Genomic DNA, 22,436 nt, shown 5'->3' on the forward strand with positions numbered 1-22,436 from the left:
TTAACAGACACATTACCGCACATTAACACACACATTAACACACACACATTAACGCACATTAACACACACACATTAACACACACATTAACACACACATTAACACGCACACACACATTAACAAGCACACACATATTAACACACACACATTAACACGCACACACATTAACACACACACATTAACACACGCACACACATTCACACAACTTGTAGACACGTCACGGATGGGGGGAGGTACACGGGCAGCCGAGGGCTGGGAGGGAAGGAGTGAGAGAGAGAGGGGAGATTGAACAGCCATCACGCAAAGCACACACACACCACAACACAAAGAGGAAGGAGGTGTAGTTACGTGGTGTTATATATAGAGAGAGAAGAGTCTGGCATAATCACTCCACACTGAACTGCACAGGGTGAGGAAGAGAGAGAGAGGGAGCGGAGAGAAACGCCAAAGCGTGCGCGCATGCACGGTTGCAAGACACCACACAGCGGAAACCAACTGCGGTAACATTTCTTCGTGTTGGGAGACCAAAGTGAGAGCAGGCACTTAGTTAGCGAGCACCTATTACGGAAAGCCCCCACCCCCCCCACCCCCGCCTTGGAACTTTACTCGTTGATTGGACTCTGCCGCCTCGGATGCTTAGCAGAAGAAGACTCGCGCGCGCGCTGGGGGTGTGGGGCATGTGGATGACTGACGCTGGACTAGGAGCAAGTTGTTGATTCCTCGTATATGTAGAGAGAGAGATGCGATTCTCGCTTTGTAGCTAAACGCACGCGGCGACAGTGGCGGATTACCCCTGGAAGATGGCACAGCCGTGGAGATATATTTAACACAAGAGGTGAGTTATCGTTCTCGTGTGAGCGGTGTCTGTGAGTGGGGAGCGGTGGTGTAGCGGTTAGCGCTACGCCGCGCTACGGACCCGGCCTCCCGCGTTTGATTCCCGCTCACGGCCAACACCCAGTGACCATTGTGTGCAGCGGTCCTGGGCCTCCCCTAGGTCGACTCGGCCTCAAGTGAGTACTCGGTGTGGTGCGTGAAAACATCGCTGCTAGGGGAGACAAAGGCGGCCGGGCGTGCTGCTGGCCACCCATCCCCCTCGTGTGCCACGGTGTCGGCCTTCATAAGGTGCTGCTACTCGCTAACGGCACTTGCCCCTGCAGTCTGTTAGACCACACGGGGGATCTTTGTCTTGTTGAAACGCATGCAGAGCGGAGCGGCGGTGCAAGCGGTTCCCGCTGCACCGCGCTCCGAAACCGGCAAAACAAGGACCATTAATGACAGCGGACAGCTGCGTTTGAACCCGGTCCTGGGCCTCAAATGAGTCCCCCCGCTGACGGCGGTGTGTAAGCATCAGCACTGGGGAGACAAAGGCGGCCGGGCGTGGTGCTGTCCGCCCGCAACCCCCTCCCAATCGCGTGCCGTTCCGCCCTTCCATGCGACTCGCTGTGACTGCTGACTGCACTTGCCCCCAGTCGTCTGTTGCAAGGCTGCACGGGGGGTTCTTTGTCTTTGGCGCCCGTGTCCTTTATTTAACCGCGGCAGAATTCGTTTCGATTGCCCACGTATTTAACAGTCGTACTTGACGTAGCCGCGCGTGAGCTCCGTCCCCCTTGTCACGGGTCCCGTAACTCCTTTATTGGGCCACGCGAGACCATTGGTCATATTTAACGTAGCAGGCTTTCAATATTGTTCACAATAAGGGGTGGCTGGGTGAGATCGCGTTCGTATAAATGTGTCCGTACTCTTTGGTTCTCTCGGTAAAGTAACGTAGGTATAGAAAAAAAATACAACGTACTTACGCGATGCAACGCAAAACAACCTTTATTTTGAATTCCATTGATTTGTGTTGTCCATGATATAGCCACCGTGACGTTCCGAGTGGTGAAAGCGAGCGCTCCTCGTCAAGTCCCTTCGTTGAACCACGCGAGATCCAACCTCATCAACATCCTCTTATTCTATTTAAAACGCCAGGGACTCACCTTGAGATTTTATCACGCGAGACACCTGGCGGATCCCCGATTTACAATCCCAGTTAATGATCGCTCCATTTATTTCTCCACCTACAACCCCCCACCACCACACCCGACTAAGACGTCATACTTCACTGCGTACAAGTTGCGGCTTCGAAGAGGCGTCCTTCTTTCGACTACCCACCCACCCGTGGAGGAGGCGCCCACCGCGTTATCGGGATCCTTTATTTCGCTGCACGTTCACGGTCGGCATTGGCGGGTTCAAGCCACGCGTCGATCCCAAAATCGAGATATCGCCATCCTTTATTTAACCCCAAGCAACCACACGCGTTATTTAACCACACGCGTTTTTTTAACCACACGCGTTATTTAACCACACACGTTATTTAACCACACGCGTTATTTAACCACACACACACACGCATCAGCCAGTAACCAGGCGATAATTTATTTCACCACGAGCATTCCCATATTTCACCGCACGCCCGTTTCACTCACACCACCCCCACCACGCATCCTTTATTAACCACACACTTAATTTACCCCCCCCCCCACCATCACCAAATCTCTCTTTAAACCCAAACTCGCGCTCCGTATTTTACCACACGGTGGGTCCTTGATTCAATCACGCACGCGTGTCGTTTCAATACAGAAGCCCTTTATTAACCACACACGGATCCATTACCCAACCACGCGCGCCTCCCATTCATCGCACGACACGCATCCTTTATTGAACCACGCAGATTCCGTTTACATACACGTATATTTTCATATACATTTTCTAAAACTACACAAACACATCCTTTATTTAACCGCCGCTCCCAGGAGGTTTGGGGCTAAACACGTTTACCCCCCACCCGCCCTCATGGCCTGGTCGCGTTTTTACGGATGCCGGACATTTTTGGCCTCTAAAAGTCTTGGAATGAAAGTGCCTCATTTATTGTGATGGTGCATACTTCCAGTCTGGCCTCTCCTCCACCTCCTCTGTTGACCTCCACTTGTACCTCATCCAGACCGCCACCTCGTCGTGCCTTCACGTCACCATCATCTATCTCCTCTCTCTCTCTCGCTCCCTGCTCCTCATCCTCCAACTTATTCGCCGCTCCGTCGGCCGTTCGGTCTCTACGACCGAGACGAGACACTGACCGTGGGTTGGATCTCGTTGGATCTCCTCCGCAGTTTTTCACTCTTCACCAATTGAATTCGAGCCGACATTTGCATCTCACCACCACCACCGCCTCCACCATCCAACCGCCGTCTCTCCTCGTTAACTGCCACGAACCTCGAGGGCCCCGTTGAGCTACTTGGGGCGCCGCACCTTTGCTTTGCCTGTGCCTTGTACAGCCACCCAGCCACCCCCTCCCCCACCCTCAGTAGCTGACGCTAAGTGCCTTTAATTAAGCATAGGAATAACAGACAAATGCACGCACACTGCAGCCTCGACTCACGCACACTGCACCCTCGACTCGCGCACACTGCACCCTCGACTCGCGCACACTGCAGCCTCGACTCACGCACACTGCACCCTCGACTCGCGCACACTGCAGCCTCGACTCGCGCACACTGCAGCCTCGACCCACGGACACTGCAGCCTCGACTGACGCACACTGCAGCCTCGACTCACGCACACTGCAGCCTCGACTGACGCACACTGCACCCTCGACTCGCGCACACTGTAGCCTCGACTCACGCACACTGCAGCCTCGACTCGGGCACACTGCAGCCTCGACTCACGCACACTGCAGCCTCGGCTCGCGCACACTGCACCCTCGACTCGCGCCCACACCACACTGGCGCGCCCCGCGCCCCCTCTCTCCATCTCACACTCGAGGCAGCATCAGCAGACCTCCTCAATCCACCGCCGGATGGAATTACCTTCTCACTCTCTCTCTCTCACTCTCTCTGTCTCTCATGGCGGTCGCCATCTCCTCTCGCGGCGTCACTCACGATCCGCATTCCGACGACGACGGCGGCTGCCGGTGGCCCCGCGGCGCTTCGAGTCGTCGCGTCGCGAATGTTTCGCGGTTCGGACGCCAGCGGCCGCCCCTGGGCTAATTTGAGGCGAAGCGCGCACGCTGTCATCGCAACGACGCCACGTGCCCGACTTCGTCACTCAGGGAGGGACGTTAAAGATTCAAGCCCCCCCTCCCCACTACCCCAGCACCAACCACCAACCATTGACATCATTCGCAAGGCGATGGCGGCCCAATCGTTGTGTAACCGGCCTCAGGATCCAAAAGGTACCAATTAAAGAAGGCAAATTGAAAGCGCAGATGCATGAGGTCGTTTGACTGAGGAGGGCACCAGTCAGCCCCAGTCAGCACCAGTCAGCGGCAGTCAGCAGCAGTCAGCAGCAGTCAGTACCAGTCGGTGGCAGTCGGCAGCAGTCGGCACCAGTCGGCGGCAGTCAGCACCAGTCGGCACCAGTCGGCGGCAGTCAGCACCAGTCGGCAGCAGTCGGCACCAGTCGGCGGCAGTCGGCACCCGTCGGCACCAGTCAGAGACAGTCGGCACCAGTCGGCAGCAGTCGGCACCAGTCGGCGGCAGTCGGCACCAGTCGGCACCAGTCAGCACCAGTCAGAGACAGTCGGCACCAGTCAGCCCCAGTCAGCACCAGTCAGCGGCAGTCAGCAGCAGTCAGCACCAGTCGGCACCAGTCGGCACCAGTCAGCACCAGTCGGTACCAGTCGGCGGCAGTCGGCACCAGTCAGCACCAGTCGGCACCAGTCGGCACCAGTCGGCACCAGTCGGCGGCAGTCAGCACCAGTCAGCGGCAGTCAGAGACAGTCGGCACCAGTCAGCACCAGTCGGCGGCAGTCAGCACCAGTCGGCACCAGTCGGCACCAGTCGGCGGCAGTCAGAGACAGTCGGCACCAGTCGGCACCAGTCGGCGGCAGTCGGCACCAGTCGGCACCAGTCAGCGGCAGTCGCCCGCTCCCACCAGACGAATGCGCCGAGTCGCTGAGACGATTGGCGCGGTCTCCTTTGGCGTCTCGCCTCCTGGCCACGAGTGGACCCACACTGCCACGGTGCCTCGCCTCGTCAAGGAGCTGTGCAGCAGCATCCAGCGGCAGTCCGCCCTTGACGGCCTCGCAGCAGCAGGGCGGCAGCGGCGGTGGTGGTGGTGGCTTTTGGCCGACCGTCGCTTCCAGATGCGCTTTCTGCGGCCGTCTGGAACGCCTCTGCCGTGTCGATGTTAGAAAGCCGCTGGGGAGCTATGGTGCAACTTTTAACATCATCGTTTAGATTGACAACAACAACAACAAAAACAAAAATAATTTTTTTTCTCGTTTGTTGCTATTGCCCCGCACCTCCGATCAGGCGCAAACACAGTTCTACACTAACCCAGTAGTTCTACACTAACGCAGTAGTTCTACACTAACGCAGTAGTTCTACACTGACTCAGTAGTTCTACACTATGGCAGTAGTTCTACTCTCACTCAGTAGTTCTACTCTCACTCAGTAGTTCTACTCTCACTCAGTAGTTCTACTCTCACTCAGTAGTTCTACTCTCACTCAGTAGTTCTACTGTCATTCAGTAGTTCTACTCTCACTCAGTAGTTCTACTTTCACTCAGTAGTTCTACTTTCACTCAGTAGTTCTATTCTCACTCAGTAGTTCTACTCTCACTCAGTAGTTCTACTCTCACTCAGTAGTTCTACTCTCACTCAGTAGTTCTACTCTCACGCAGTAGTTCTACTCTCACTCGGTAGTTCTACACTCACTCAGTAGTTCTACTCTCACTCAGTAGTTCTACTCTCACTCAGTAGTTCTACTCTCACTCAGTAGTTCTACACTCACTCAGTAGTTCTACACTCACTCAGTAGTTCTACACTCACTCAGTAGTTCTACACTCAGTAGTTCTACTCTCACTCAGTAGTTCTACTCTCACTCAGTAGTTCTACTCTCACGCAGTAGTTCTACTCTCACTCAGTAGTTCTACTCTCACTCGGTAGTTCTACACTGACGCAGTAGTTCTACACTCACTCAGTAGTTCTACACTCAGTAGTTCTACTCTCACTCAGTAGTTCTACTCTCACTCAGTAGTTCTACACTCACTCAGTAGTTCTACTCTCACGCAGTAGTTCTACACTCACTCAGTAGTTCTACTCTCACTCAGTAGTTCTACTGTCATTCAGTAGTTCTACTCTCACTCAGTAGTTCTACTTTCACTCAGTTCTACTCTCACTAAGTAGTTCTACTCTCACGCAGTAGTTCTACTCTCACTCAGTAGTTCTACTCTCACTCAGTAGTTCTACTCTCACTCAGTAGTTCTACACTCACTCAGTAGTTCTACACTCACTCAGTAGTTCTACTCTCACTCAGTAGTTCTACTGTCACTCAGTAGTTCTACTGTCACTCAGTAGTTCTACTCTCACTCAGTAGTTCTACTCTCACTCAGTAGTTCTACTCTCACTCAGTAGTTCTACTCTCACTCAGTAGTTCTACTCTCACTCAGTAGTTCTACTCTCACTCAGTAGTTCTACACTCACTCAGTAGTTCTACTCTCACTCAGTAGTTCTACTCTCACTCAGTAGTTCTACTGTCATTCAGTAGTTCTACTCTCACACAGTAGTTCTACTTTCACTCAGTAGTTCTACTCTCACTCAGTAGTTCTACTCTCACGCAGTAGTTCTACTCTCACTCAGTAGTTCTACTCTCACTCAGTAGTTCTACTCTCACTCAGTAGTTCTACTCTCACTCAGTAGTTCTACTCTCACGCAGTAGTTCTACTCTCACTCGGTAGTTCTACACTCACTCAGTAGTTCTACTCTCACTCAGTAGTTCTACTCTCACTCAGTAGTTCTACACTCACTCAGTAGTTCTACACTCAGTAGTTCTACTCTCACTCAGTAGTTCTACTCTCACTCAGTAGTTCTACTCTCACGCAGTAGTTCTACTCTCACTCAGTAGTTCTACTCTCACTCGGTAGTTCTACACTAACGCAGTAGTTCTACACTCACTCAGTAGTTCTACACTCAGTAGTTCTACTCTCACTCAGTAGTTCTACACTCAGTATTTCTACACTCACTCAGTAGTTCTACACTCAGTAGTTCTACTCTCACTCAGTAGTTCTACTCTCACTCAGTAGTTCTACACTCACTCAGTAGTTCTACTCTCACGCAGTAGTTCTACACTCACTCAGTAGTTCTACTCTCACTCAGTAGTTCTACACTCACTCAGTAGTTCTACTCTCACTAAGTAGTTCTACTCTCACGCAGTAGTTCTACTCTCACTCGGTAGTTCTACTCTCACTCAGTAGTTCTACACTCACTCAGTAGTTCTACTCTCACTCAGTAGTTCTACTCTCACTCAGTAGTTCTACTCTCACTCAGTAGTTCTACACTCACTCAGTAGTTCTACTCTCACTCAGTAGTTCTACTGTCATTCAGTAGTTCTACTCTCACTCAGTAGTTCTGCTTTCACTCAGTAGTTCTACTCTCACTCAGTAGTTCTACTCTCACGCAGTAGTTCTACTCTCACTCAGTAGTTCTACTCTCACTCAGTAGTTCTACTCTCACTCAGTAGTTCTACTCTCACGCAGTAGTTCTACTCTCACTCGGTAGTTCTACACTCACTCAGTAGTTCTACTCTCACTCAGTAGTTCTACTCTCACTCAGTAGTTCTACACTCACTCAGTAGTTCTACACTCAGTAGTTCTACTCTCACTCAGTAGTTCTACTCTCACTCGGTAGTTCTACACTAACGCAGTAGTTCTACACTCACTCAGTAGTTCTACACTCAGTAGTTCTACTCTCACTCAGTAGTTCTACACTCAGTATTTCTACACTCACTCAGTAGTTCTACACTCAGTAGTTCTACTCTCACTCAGTAGTTCTACTCTCACGCAGTAGTTCTACTCTCACGCAGTAGTTCTACTCTCACGCAGTAGTTCTACTCTCACTCAGTAGTTCTACTCTCACTCAGTAGTTCTACTCTCACTCAGTAGTTCTACTGTCATTCAGTAGTTCTACTCTCACTCAGTAGTTCTACTTTCACTCAGTAGTTCTACTCTCACTCAGTAGTTCTACTCTCACGCAGTAGTTCTACTCTCACTCAGTAGTTCTACTCTCACTCAGTAGTTCTACTCTCACTCAGTAGTTCTACTCTCACGCAGTAGTTCTACTCTCACTCGGTAGTTCTACACTCACTCAGTAGTTCTACTCTCACTAAGTAGTTCTACACTCACTCAGTAGTTCTACTCTCACTAAGTAGTTCTACTCTCACTCAGGAGTTCTACCCTCACTCAGTAGTTCTACTCTCACGCAGTAGTTCTACACTCACTCAGTAGTTCTACTCTCACGCAGTAGTTCTACACTCACTCAGTAGTTCTACTCTCACTAAGTAGTTCTACTCTCACTCAGCAGTTCTACTCTCACTCAGTAGTTCTACTCTCACTCAGTAGTTCTACTCTCACTCAGTAGTTCTACTCTCACGCAGTAGTTCTACTCTCACGCAGTAGTTCTACTCTCACTCGGTAGTTCTACACTCACTCAGTAGTTCTACTCTCACTAAGTAGTTCTACACTCACTCAGTAGTTCTACTCTCACTAAGTAGTTCTACTCTCACTCAGGAGTTCTACCCTCACTCAGTAGTTCTACTCTCACGCAGTAGTTCTACACTCACTCAGTAGTTCTACTCTCACGCAGTAGTTCTACACTCACTCAGTAGTTCTACTCTCACTAAGTAGTTCTACTCTCACTCAGCAGTTCTACTCTCACTCAGTAGTTCTACTCTCACGCAGTAGTTCTACACTCACTCAGTAGTTCTACTCTCACGCAGTAGTTCTACTCTCACTCAGTAGTTCTACTCTCACTCAGTAGTTCTACTCTCACTCGGTAGTTCTACTCTCACTCGGTAGTTATACTCTCACTCAGTAGTTCTACACTCACTCACTAGTTCTACTCTCACTCAGTAGTTCTACTCTCACTCGGTAGTTCTACTCTCACTCAGTAGTTCTACTCTCACTCGGTAGTTCTACTCTCACTCGGTAGTTCTACTCTCACTCAGTAGTTCTACTCTCACTCAGTAGTTCTACTCTCACTCGGTAGTTCTACTCTCACTCGGTAGTTCTACACTCACTCAGTAGTTCTACTCTCACTCAGTAGTTCTACTCTCACTCAGTAGTTCTACTCTCACTCAGTAGTTCTACTCTCACTCGGTAGTTCTACTCTCACTCGGTAGTTCTACTCTCACTCAGTAGTTCTACTCTCACTCAGTAGTTCTACACTCACTCAGTAGTTCTACTCTCACTCGGTAGTTCTACTCTCACTCAGTAGTTCTACTCTCACTCAGTAGTTCTACTCTCACTCGGTAGTTCTACTCTCACTCAGTAGTTCTACTCTCACTCAGTAGTTCTACACTCACTCAGTAGTTCTACTCTCACTCAATAGTGCTACACTCACTCAGTAGTTCTACACTCATGCGTACATCGCATGCAAAATAAATGTGTAACTAGTATCCATCACTTGCATCCTGCACGCACAGTCGCTCAATCTCTACCACCCCGGGGTGGGGTCTGGACCGATGCCTTCTCTGGGACGCGATTCCATTCCTTGGCCGCCACTCGGCTGCTGTCCTCATGACGATGGCGCCGTGGGGCTCCATTCTGGCCGTCTTACCGCTCGCCCGCGCGCGTCACTCCGCTGCTCCGCGTGGCTCCTCTCTCTGCCTCTCGCTGCGATTCCCGGCACGCGTCTACTCCATGCTGCTATCAGCACCACCACCACCACCGTCATCAACACCACCGTGGTCTATCCGCTGCTGGATGAATATTGCCATTATGATGTCATGAACCTGCGCGTGTGTCCACGACTCCACGTGTTCCGCTCTCTGCCTCGTTCCCAGCACGCAACGCCTCCTCGACTCCTCGACCTGCCAGTTTTTTAGTTCCATATTCCGCTCGAGTGGCCACGTGTTTCCGACACCGTGCGTGTCGTCACAGCCGAGCGCTCGCCGACGACGTCTTATCACCATCCTTGATGTGATCCCCATGGTTACCAAATAATACAAAATGGCCGAGGCATTTAGATATTTTATTTCAGGGACACTTTGGTTTCTGGGGGTGTTACTTCACTCCGCGACTGGGCTACCAATCAATCCGACACCGGTGCCACTCCGTGATGTTCGAAACGCAGCGAGGACGATTTGCCCCGAAACCCTGAACGTTCGCGTGCGCACCGCAGTGGTGCATCGTGAGTACAGCTCGTCGAGATGAGTCCATTGCCGCTTCGCCGACCGTCAACAGACTAACAGCGACTGCATCACGGACATCGTGCGAGAGCTGGTGTACTATGGAACCCCGGGGTACAGCCATGAGGCTCGTTTAACCACCACACCGTTTCCCATTTGAGATCCAGGTCAGACGTCACTCGCCACTGATGATGGTGGCAGACTGTAGGGGCAAGTGCTGTTAGTGAGCACCATCTATGAACGCCGGAACGGCACACGAGGGAGTGGGTGGCCAGCACCACGCCCGGCCGCCTTTGTCTCCCCAGGGGCGATGTTTACCACACACCGCACCGGGTATTCATTTGAGTCGACCTAGGGGAGGTCCAGGACCCACCGTCACCGGTGTTGGCCGTGAGCGGGAATCGAACCGGGGGTCGCCGGGTTCATAGTGCAGCGCGCTAACCGCTACACTACCGCTCCCACAGTGCTAACCCACACGCACACACACGCTGTTACATTCAAAGACAAAGATCCCCCGTATAGCCTGTTACAGACTGTTGGGGCAAGTGCTGTTAGCGAGCACCACCTATGAAGGCCGGAACGTCACACGAGGGGGTCGGTGGCGAGAGCCACGCCGCGACCGCCTTTGTCTCCCCAGTGGCCAAGACACACAGACACACACTCTGTGTCTGTGTGTAGCCACGACTCGTAATAATGGGTAAATTGGAACTGTAACGTACTTAGGTGTCGGATTACTTTCCTGTTTGGCCGCCCTGTGTGTGTGTGTACGTGCGTGTGTGTACGTGTACAGTCTCATAGTGAGCACACACACACAGGTGAACTCGCATATCAAAGCTGTGTGAGATCCAGCGATTGTTTGCCCACATTTCAGCATGCCGGTAAATAAAAAAAACGCATCAGAAGTGATATCATCATCGTGGTCGTAACCAACATCACCAGCAACACGGTCATCCACGACCATCATTCACCACCCACCAAGATCACCCACCACCACCATCCACCACCTCCACCACCACCACCACACTGTGTTCCACCACCACATTGTGATCAACCACCACCACATTGTGATCAACCACCACCACCACCACCACAGTGTTCCACCACCACCACATTGTGTTCCACCACCACCACATTGTGTTCCACCACCACGTTGTGATCATTGTGATCAACCACCACCACATTGTGATCAACCACCACCACCAAATTGTGATCAACCACCACCACCACACTGTGTTCCACCACCACATTGTGATCAACCACCACCACCACAGTGTTCCACCACCACCACATTGTGTTCCACCACCACCACATTGTTCCACCACCACCACATTGTGTTCCACCACCACATTGTGATCATTGTGATCAACCATCACCACATTGTGATCAACCACCACCACCAAATTGTGATCAACCACCACCACCACCACACTGTGTTCCACCACCACATTGTGTTCCACCACCACATTGTGATCAACCACCACCACCAAATTGTGATCAACCACCACCACCACACTGTGTTCCACCACCACACCACCACCACACTGTGTTCCACCACCACATTGTGATCATTGTGATCAACCACCACCACATTGTGATCAACCACCACCACCACACTGTGTTCCACCACCACCACCACCACACTGTGTTCCACCACCACCACACTGTGATCAACAACCACCACCACATTGTGATCAATCACCACCACCACACTGTGTTCCACCACCACCACACTGTGATTAACAACCACCACCACGCTGCAGGTAACATCAGCTCACTCACGCAGACACTCACTTCCGCACACAAGCAAATACAAAGATCCCCCCTATAGCCTTAACAGACTGATGGGCTAAGCAACCCACACAAAAATTCCTCCGAATGTTGGGGGCAAGTTCCGTGAGGCGGTAGCCGGCCTGGGAAGGGCGGCGCACGATGGGGGAGGGGGGGGGGTCGCCGTGCCGACACCGCACCAGGTGCTCGTTTGAGGCTGAGTCGACCTAGGGGAGGCCCAAGACCGGTTCAGATAATCTTCACTGGTGTTGGCCGTGAGCGGGAATCGCCAGGTTTCGTAGCTTAGTGCGCTAACCGCTACACTACCACCGCTATACACACACACCGACTCACCACTTGCCACACCGCAGGTCACAACAACACTCTCACACACACGCTCACCACACTGCAGGCCGCAACTCACCCACCTACTCACCCACCCACTCACCCACCAACTGACCAACCCACCCACTCGCCACACTGCAGGTCACAAATCACCGACCTACTCACCCACCCACTAGTTCAAGTACACACTCACTCATCACACTGCAGGTCGCAACAACACTCTCACTCACCCACCCACTCACCCACCCACACACCCACCCACTCACCCACCCACTCACCCAACCACCCACCCACTCACCAAACCACCCACCCACTCACCCACCCATCCACTCGTCACACTGCAGGTCGCAACAACACTCTTACTCACCCACCCACTCACCCACCCACTCACCCACCCACCCACTCACTCACCCACCCACCCACTCACTCACCCACCCACTCACCCACCCACTCACCCACCCACTCACTCACCCACTCACTCACTCACCCACCCACCCACTCACTCACCCACCCACTCACCCACCCACACAACCACCCGAATAAATCACCCACCCACCCACTCACCCACCCACTCGCCACACTGCGGGTCACAACAACACTCTCACTCACCCACTCACCACTCACCACACCGCAGGCCACAACTCACCCACTCACCACTCACCACACCGCAGGCCACAACTCACCCACTCACCACACCGCAGGAAGTCACCTCACTTCTGCTTCTTCCCTCGCACGGCTCCACTTTATAATTTCTCTCCATCGTTTCTACCCCCCCCCACACCCCGAAGCTGCTATAATAAAATCCGTGTTCAATTCAAGACACGTATCTCTTTATCTCTTACAACTTTGATCAGAGTGCTGCTTGTCTCTGGCCGTGACATTTTTGGGCCCTTCGGGACTTTGCTCACCAACTGTGTTAAGCAAAATCCATCAATTCCTCCTCGAAATTGAACATTTTCATTCGTGTGTGAGTCTGTCTCTGACTCTGTGTGAGTCTATCTGTGCCTCTGTGTGAGTCGGTGAGTGTCTGTGTGTCTCTCTGTGAGTCTCTGTGTGAGTCTGTGTGTCTCGGTGTGAATCTGTGAGTCTCTGTGTGAGTCTGTGAGTCTCTGTGTGAGTCTGTGGGTCTCGATGTGAGTTTGTGTATCTCTGTGTGAGTCTCTGTGTGAGTATGTGATTCTCTGTGTGAGTCTGTGAGTCTCTGTGTGAGTCTGTGTGTCTCGATGTGAGTTTGTGTCTCTCTGTGTGAGTCTCTGAGTCTCTGGGTGAGTCTGTGAGTCTCTGTGTCTTTGTGTGAGTCTCAGTGTGTCTCTGTGGGTCTCTGTGTGAGTCTCTGGGTCTGTGTGAGTCTGTGTCTCAGTGTGAGTCTGTGAGTTATGTGTTGTTCTGTGCCTCTGTGTGAGTCTGTGGGTCTGTATGTCTCTGTATATGTCTCAGTGTTAGTCTGTGTGAGTCTCTGGGTCTGTGTGAGTCTGTGAGTTACGTGTGAGTCTGTGCCTCTGTGTGAGTCTGTAGGTCTGTATGTCTCTTCGGGACTTTGCTCACAAACTGTGTTAAACAAAATCCATAAATTCCTCCTCGAAATTGAACATTTTCATTCGTGTGTGAGTCTGTCTCTGACTCTGTGTGAGTCCATCTGAGACTCTGGGAGTCGGTGTGCCTCTGTGTGAGTCGGTGAGTGTCTGTGTGAGTCTCTGTGTGAGTCTGTGTGTCTCTGTGTGAATTTGTGGGTCTCTGTGTGAGTCTCTGGGTCTCGATGTGAGTGTGTGTCTCTCTGTGTGAGTCTGTGAGTCTCTGTGTGAGTCTGTGAGTCTCTGTGTGAGTCTGTGGTGCTCGATGTGAATCTGTGAGTTTCTGTGAGTCTCTGTGTGAGTTTGTGTCTCTCTGTGTGAGTCTGTGAGTCTCTATGTGAGTCTCTGTGTGAGTCTGTGTGTCTCTGTGTGAATCTGTGAGTCTCTGTGTGAGTCTGTGAGTCTCTGGGAGAGTCTGTGAGTCTCTGTGTCTTTGTGTGAGTCTCAGTGTGTCTCTGTGGGTCTCTGTGTGAGTCTCTGGGTCTGTGTGAGTCTGTGTGTCTCTGTGTGAGTCTTTGAGTTACGTGTGAGTCTGTGCCTCTGTGTGAGTCTGTGTGAGTCTGTGGGTGTGTATGTTTCTGTGTGAGTCTGTGGGTCTCGATGTGATTTGTGTCTCTCTGTGTGAGTCTCTGTGTGAGTCTGTGAGTTATGTGTGAGTCTGTGGGTCTGTATGTCACTGTGTATATCTCTGTGTGAGTCTATGGGTATGTATGTCTCTGTGTGAGTCTGCGTGAGTCTGTGGGTCTATATGTCTCTGTGTATGTCTCTGTGTGATTCTGTGGGTCTTTATGTCTCACCACTCACGACACCACAGGAAGTCACCTCACTTCTGCTTCTTCCCTCGCACCGCTCAACTTTAGAATTTCTCTCCATCGTTTCTACCCCCCCCCACCCCGAAGCTCCTATAATAAAATCCGTGTTCAATTCAAGACACGTATCTCTTTATCTCTTACAACTTTGATCAGAGTGCTGCTTGTCTCTGGCCGTGACATTTTTAGGCCCTTCGGGACTTTGCTCACAAATTGTGTTAAACATAATCCATCAATTCCTCCTCGAAATTGAACATTTTCATTCGTGTGTGAGTCTGTCTCTGCCTCTGTGTGAGTCTATCTGTGATTCTGTGTGAGTCGGTGAGTGTCTGTTTGTCTCTGTGTGAGTCTCTGTGTGAGTCTGTGTGTCTCTTTGTGAATCTGTGGGTCTCTGTGTGAGTCCGTGGGTCTCGATGTGAGTTTATGTCTCTCTCTCTGTGAGTCTGTGAGTCTCTGTGTGAGTCTGTGAGTCTCTGTGCGAGTCTGTGGGTCTCGATGTGAGTTTGTGTCTCTCTGTGTGAGTCTCTGTGTGAGTATGTGAGTCTCTGTGTGAGTCGGTGAGTGTCTGTGTGTCTCTGTGTGAGTCTCTGTGTGAGTCTGTGTGTCTCTGTGTGAATCTGTGAGTCTCTGTGTGAGTTTGTGAGTCTCTGTGTGAGTTTGTGTCTCTCTGTGTGAGTTTGTGTCTCTCTGTGTGAGTCTCTGAGTCTCTTTGTGAGTCTCTGTGTGAGTCTGTGCGTCTCTGGGTGAGTCTGTGAGTCTGTTTCTTTGTGTGAGTCTCAGTGTGTCTCTGTGGGTCTCTGTGTGAGTCTCTGGGTCTGTGTGAGTCTGTGTGTCTCTGTGTGAGTCTGTGAGTTATGTGTGAATCTGTGTCTCTGTGTGAGTCTGTGTGAGTCTGTGGGTCTGTATGTCTCTGTGTGAGTCTGTGGGACTCGATGTGATTTGTGTTTCTCTGTGTGAGTCTCTGTGTGAGTCTGTGAGTTATGTGTGAGTCTGTGGGTCTGTATGTCTCTGTGTATGTCTCTGTGTGAGTCTGTGGGTATGTATGTCTCACCACTCACGGCACCACAGGAAGTCACCTCACTTCTGCTTCTTCCCTCGCACCGCTCCACTTTAGAATTTCTCTCCATCGTTTCTACCCCCCACCACCCCGAAGCTGCTATAATAAAATCCATGTTCAATTCAAGACACGTATCTCTTTATCTCTTACAACTTTGATCAGAGTGCTGCTTGTCTCTGGCCGTGACATTTTTGGGCCCTCCGGGACTTTGCTCACCAACTGTGTTAAGCAAAATCCTTCAATTCCTTCTCGAAATTGAACATTTTCATTCGTGTGTGAGTCTGTCTCTGACTCTGTGTGAGTCTATCTGTGCCTCTGTGTGAGTCGGTGAGTGTCTGTTTGTCTCTCTGTGAGTCTATGTGTGAGTCTGTGTGTCTCGGTGTGAATCTGTGAGTCTCTGTGTGAGTCTGTGAGTGCCTGTGTGAGTCTGTGGGTCTCGATGTGAGTTTGTGTCTCTCTGTGTGAGTCTCTGTGTGAGTATGTGATTCTCTGTGTGAGTCTGTGAGTCTCTGTGTGAGTCTGTGTGTCTCGATGTGAGTTTGTGTCTCTCTGTGTGAGTCTCTGAGTCTCTGGGTGAGTCTGTGAGTCTCTGTGTCTTTGTGTGAGTCTCAGTGTGTCTCTGTGGGTCTCTGTGTGAGTCTCTGGGTCTGTGTGAGTCTGTGTGTCTCAGTGTGAGTCTGTGAGTTATGTGTTGTTCTGTGCCTCTGTGTGAGTCTGTGTGAGTCTGTGGGTCTGTATGTCTCTGTGTATGTCTCTGTGTTAGTCTGTGTGAGTCTCTGGGTCTGTGTGAGTCTGTGAGTTATGTGTGAGTCTGTGCCTCTGTGTGAGTCTGTAGGTCTGTATGTATCTGTGTGAGTCTGTGTGAGTCTGTGGGTCTGTATGTCTCTGTGTATGTCTCTGTGTGAGTCTGTGTGAGTCTCTGGGTCTGTGTGAGTCTGTGTGTCTCTGTGTGAGTCTGTGAGTTATGTGTGAGTCTGTGCCTCTGTGTGAGTCTCTAGGTCTGTATGTCTCTGTGTGAGTCTGTGTGAGTCTGTGGGTCTGTATGTCTCTGTGTATGTCTCTGTGTGAGTCTGTGTGAGTCTCTGGGTCTGTGTGAGTCTGTGTGTCTCTGTGTGAGTCTGTGAGTTATGTGTGAGTCTGTGCCTCTGTGTGAGTCTGTGTGAGTCTGTGGGTCTGTATGCCTCTTTGTATGTCTCTGTGTGAGTCTCTGGGTCTGTGTGAGTCTCTGGGTCTGTGCGAGTCTGTGTGTCTCTGTGTGAGTTTGTGAGTTATGTGTGAGACTGCCGCTGTGTGAGTCTGCGTGAGTCTGTGAGTCTGTATGTCTCTGTGTGAGTCTTTGTGTGAGTATGTGAGCCTCTGGGTGAGTCTGTGAGTCTCTGTGTCTTTGTGTGAGTCTCAGTGTGTTTCTGTGGGTCTCTGTGTGAGTCTCTGGGTCTGTGTGAGTCTGTGTGGCTCTCTGTGAGTCTGTGTGAGTCTGTGGGTCTGTATGTCTCTGTGTATGTCTCTGTGTGAGTCTGTGTGCGAGGAGTGGTAGTGCAGCGGTTAACGAGCTGCGAAACGAACCTGGCGACCCGAGTTCGATTCCCGCTCACGACCAACACCAGTGACGTTTATCTGAATCAGTCCTGGGCCTCCCCTAGGTTGACTCAAATGAGTACCTGGTGCGGCGTGTAGTAAACATCGCCATTGGGGAGACAAAGGCGGCCAGGCGTGTTGCTGGCCACCCACCACCTCGTGCGCCGTGCCGGCCTTCGTAGGTGCTACTCGCTAACAGCACTTGCCCCAACAGGCTGCGAAGGCTGTTGGGGCAAGTGGGGGGGGGGGGGGGGGGGCGGGGTGTCTCTGTCTTTGTAAGTTTGTGTCTGCGGGATCGCTGCCCCTGTCTCTGCGTGTACGGGGAGCTGTGGCGCAGCAGTGGATCGCGCTCCGCGCTCCCAAACCCTGGCCACAACTCCCGCGCTCGACTCCCCCACTCGCGGCCAACACCAGCGGCGACAAACGCCCGGAGCGGTCCAGGGGCGTCCCCCCCCCCCGGGGTCGACCCGGCCTTCAACGAGCACCTCAAATGCCGCCCGTTTGCAAAATCCCTGCAGAGGGCGGACTAAAGGTGGGGGCCGGCCTGGCGTGGTGCTGACCACCCCACACCACCACCCCGCCGGTGTGCTGCGTTAGTCTTGGTAGGTTCTGCGCATAATGCCGCTTGCCCCAACAGTCTGTCGAGAGCTAGACCGGGGGGGGGGGGAGTGGGGAGAGATGGGGGGGGGTGGTGCCGTCGTCACGCGTGAATGTCACCTTCCCACGTGGCTCTCTCCCCAAGGGACTCGTCCTGGCACCCCTTGCCCGGGCGATAATTTGCGTGAGAGCTCGGCGAGAGCCTTGCTCAGTGTCGGGGGGGGGGGGGTGCGGATGATGCCAACTCTATCACAGGCACGCCACTCACGATAGGGGACCCCACTCGCCGCGGACGTCACGCCAGGACAAAACATGCTGAGACGCTGAGACGCTGGTGAACCCAGCGTCTCAGCACTGCATCTCGGCAGCGTTGGCTCGGTGTCTCTGACCCAGCCACTGTTAACATGAGAGAGATATCTCGGTGTCTCTGACACAGCCATTGTTAACATGAGAGAGATATCTCGGTGTCTCTGACACAGCCATTGTTAACATGAGAGAGATATCTCGGTGTCTCTGACACAGCCATTGTTAACATGAGAGAGATATCTCGGTGTCTCTGACCCAGCCATTGTTAACATGAGAGAGATATCTCGGTGTCTCTGACCCAGCCATTGTTAACATGAGAGAGATATCTCGGTGTCTCTGACCCAGCCATTGTTAACATGAGAGCGATATCTCGGTGTCTCTGACCCAGCCATTGTTAACATGAGAGAGATATCTCGGTGTCTCTGACCCAGCTATTGTTAACATGAGAGAGATGTCCAGACCCAGGGATCAAGTCTGGATATCTCGGTGTCTCTGACCCAGCCATTGTTAACATGAGAGAGATATCTCGGTGTCTCTGACCCAGCCATTGTTAACATGAGAGAGATATATCGGTGTCTCTGACCCAGCCATTGTTAACATGAGAGAGATATCTCGGTGTCTCTGACCCAGCCATTGTTAACATGAGAGAGATATCTCGGTGTCTCTGACCCAGCCACTGTTAACATGAGAGAGATATCTCGGTGTCTCTGACACAGCCATTGTTAACATGAGAGAGATATCTCGGTGTCTCTGACACAGCCATTGTTAACATGAGAGAGATATCTCGGTGTCTCTGACCCAGCCATTGTTAACATGAGAGAGATATCTCGGTGTCTCTGACCCAGCCATTGTTAACATGAGAGAGATATCTCGGTGTCTCTGACCCAGCCATTGTTAACATGAGAGCGATATCTCGGTGTCTCTGACCCAGCCATTGTTAACATGAGAGAGATATCTCGGTGTCTCTGACCCAGCCATTGTTAACATGAGAGAGATGTCCAGACCCAGGGATCAAGTCTGGATATCTCGGTGTCTCTGACCCAGCCATTGTTAACATGAGAGAGATATCTCGGTGTCTCTGACCCAGCCATTGTTAACATGAGAGAGATATATCGGTGTCTCTGACCCAGCCATTGTTAACATGAGAGAGATATCTCGGTGTCTCTGACCCAGCCATTGTTAACATGAGAGAGATATCTCGGTGTCTCTGACCCAGCCATTGTTAACATGAGAGAGATGTCTCGGTGTCTCTGACCCAGCCATTGTTAACATGAGAGAGACATCCAGACCCAGGGATCAAGTCTGGATATCTCGGTGTCTCTGACCCAGCCATTGTTAACATGAGAGAGATATCTCGGTGTCTCTGACCCAGCCATTGTTAACATGAGAGAGATATCTCGGTGTCTCTGACCCAGCCATTGTTAACATGAGAGAGATATATCGGTGTCTCTGACCCAGCCATTGTTAACATGAGAGAGATATCTCGGTGTCTGTGACCCAGCCATTGTTAACATGAGAGAGATATCTCGGTGTCTCTGACCCAGCCATTGTTAACATGAGAGAGATATCTCGGAGTCTCTGACCCAGCCATTGTTAACATGAGAGAGATATCTCGGTGTCTCTGACCCAGCCATTGTTAACATGAGAGAGATGTCCAGACCCAGGGATCAAGTCTGGATATCTCGGTGTCTCTGACCCAGCCATTGTTAACATGAGAAAGATATATCGGTGTCTCTGACCCAGCCATTGTTAACACGAGAGAGATATCTCGGTGTCTCTGACCCAGCCATTGTTAACATGAGAGAGACATCCAGACCCAGGGATCAAGTCTGGATATCTCGGTGTCTCAGACCCAGCCATGGTTAACATGAGAGAGATATCCAGACCCAGGGATCAAGTCTGGCTATCTCGGTGTCTCTGACCCAGCCATTGTTAACATGAGATATCTCGGTGTCTCTGACCCAGCCATTGTTAACATGAGAGAGATATCTCGGTGTCTCTGACCCAGCCTTTGTTAACACGAGAGAGATATCTCGGTGTCTCTGACCCAGCCATTGTTAACATGAGAGAGATATCTCGGTGTCTCTGACCCAGCCATTGTTAACACGAGAGAGATATCTCGGTGTCTCTGACCCAGCCAATGTTAACATGAGAGAGATATCTCGGTGTCTCTGACCCAGCCATTGTTAACATGAGAGAGATGTCCAGACCCAGGGATCAAGTCTGGATATCTCGGTGTCTCTGACCCAGCCATGGTTAACATGAGAGAGATATCCAGACCCAGGGATCAAGTCTAGATATCTCGATGTCTCTGACCCAGCCATTGTTAACATGAGAAAGATCCCTGGGTCTGGATATTTTGGTGTCTCTGACCCAGCCATTGTTAACATGAGAGAGATATATCGGTGTCTCTGACCCAGCCATTGTTAACATGAGAGAGATATCTCGGTGTCTCTGACCCAGCCATTGTTAACATGAGAGAGATATCTCGGTGTCTCTGACCCAGCCATTGTTAACATGAGAGAGATCCCTGGGTCTGGATATCTCGGTGTCTCTGACCCAGCCATTGTTAACATGAGAGAGATATCTCGGTGTCTCTGACCCAGCCATTGTTAACATGAGAGAGATATCTCGGTGTCTCTGTCCCAGCCATTGTTAACATGAGAGAGATATCTCGGTGTCTCTGACCCAGCCATTGTTAACATGAGAGAGATATCTCGGTGTCTCTGACCCAGCCATTGTTAACATGAGAGAGATATCTCGGTGTCTCTGACCCAGCCATTGTTAACATGAGAGAGATATCTCGGTGTCTCTGACCCAGCCATTGTTAACATGAGAGAGATATCTCGGTGCCTCTGACCCAGCCATTGTTAACATGAGAGAGATATCTCGGTGTCTCTGACCCAGCCATTGTTAACATCAGAGAGATATCTCGGTGTCTCTGACCCAGCCATTGTTAACATGAGAGAGATATCTCGGAGTCTCTGACCCAGCCATTGTTAACATGAGAGAGATGTCCAGACCCAGGGATCAAGTCTGGATATCTCGGTGTCTCTGACCCAGCCATTGTTAACATGAGAGAGATATCTCGGTGTCTCTGACCCAGCCATTGTTAACATGAGAGAGACATCCAGACTCAGGGATCAAGTCTGGATATCTCGGTGTCTCTGACCCAGCCATGGTTAACATGAGAGAGATATCCAGACCCAGGGATCAAGTCTGGATATCTCGGTGTCTCTGACCCAGCCATTGTTAACATGAGAGAGATCCCTGGGTCTGGATATTTCGGTGTCTCTGACCCAGCCATTGTTAACATGAGAGAGATATCTCGGTGTCTCTGACCCAGCCATTGTTAACATGAGAGAGATATCTCGGTGTCTCTGACCCAGCCATTGTTAACATGAGAGAGATATACAGACCCAGGGCCTGATCCCTGGGTCTCGGCAGTGTTGGCTCAGCGTCTCCGACGCGGCCATTCTGAGCCTCCTGAAAGAGAGAGACACACACACAGAGACCCAGGGTTCGAAGCTAGGATCTCGGTGGTGATGGCTCGGTGTCTCCGACATGGCCATTATGAACCTCATGAGAGAGAGAGACACACAACCATGGTTCGAATTTAGAACCCAGGGCCGCAATGGTCTCCGACACGTCCATTACGTGTCTTTACCAGGCTGTTGGGGTAGGCGCTGTTAGCGAGCACCTATGAAGACCGGCACTGTGGCAGCACTCAACGGGGGGGGAGGGGGGGACACCACGCCCGGCCGCCTTTGTCTCCCTAGTGGCGATGTTTTACACACGCACCAGGTACTCATTTTAGGCTGAGTCGATCTAGTGGATGCTCAGAACCGGTTCAGATAATCGTCACCGCTGGTGTTGGCCGTCAGTGGGAATCGAACCCAGGACGCCAGATTCGTAGTGCAGCCACGCTACCGTTGCACCACCGCTCCTCGTCAACACACACAGACACAGGCAAACAGAGACAAAGATTCCCCGTATAACCTGTAACAGACTGTAGGGGCAAGTGCTGTTAGCGAGCACCTATGAAGACCGGCACCGTGGCACACGACGGGGTGGGTGGCCAGCACCACGCCCGACCGCCTTTGTCTCCACAGTGGCGATGTTTATACACCGCACTAGGTAACTCATTCGAGGCTGAGTCGACCTATGGGAGGCCCAGGACCGGTTCAGAGAATCGTCACCGGTGTTGGTGGCCGTGAGCGGGAATCGAACTCGGGGAACGGGGTTTCGTAG

General features: G+C 51.5%; 1 protein-coding gene across 8 annotated transcripts in view; it reads left to right on the forward strand.

The window, feature by feature from the left end:
* Positions 1-221: 221 nt before the first annotated feature.
* LOC116955176 (voltage-dependent T-type calcium channel subunit alpha-1G-like) overlaps positions 222-22,436 on the forward strand; it is a 269,045-nt gene continuing 246,830 nt past the window's right edge. For 5 of the 8 annotated variants that reach the window (XM_076052906.1, XM_076052908.1, XM_076052907.1 and 2 more), the window contains exon 1: positions 223-833. The gene's annotated coding sequence lies outside the window, so the exon portion shown is untranslated. Of the gene's footprint in view, positions 834-22,436 lie in introns of all 8 variants that reach the window. The other 3 variants (XM_076052903.1, XM_076052904.1, XM_076052910.1) reach the window with 2 other exon arrangements.

Source organism: Petromyzon marinus, chromosome 58, assembly GCF_048934315.1.
Source record: "Petromyzon marinus isolate PM22_M1 ecotype Great Lakes invasive population chromosome 58, UKy_Petmar_22M1.pri1.0, whole genome shotgun sequence".
Taxonomy (NCBI): domain Eukaryota; kingdom Metazoa; phylum Chordata; class Hyperoartia; order Petromyzontiformes; family Petromyzontidae; genus Petromyzon; species Petromyzon marinus.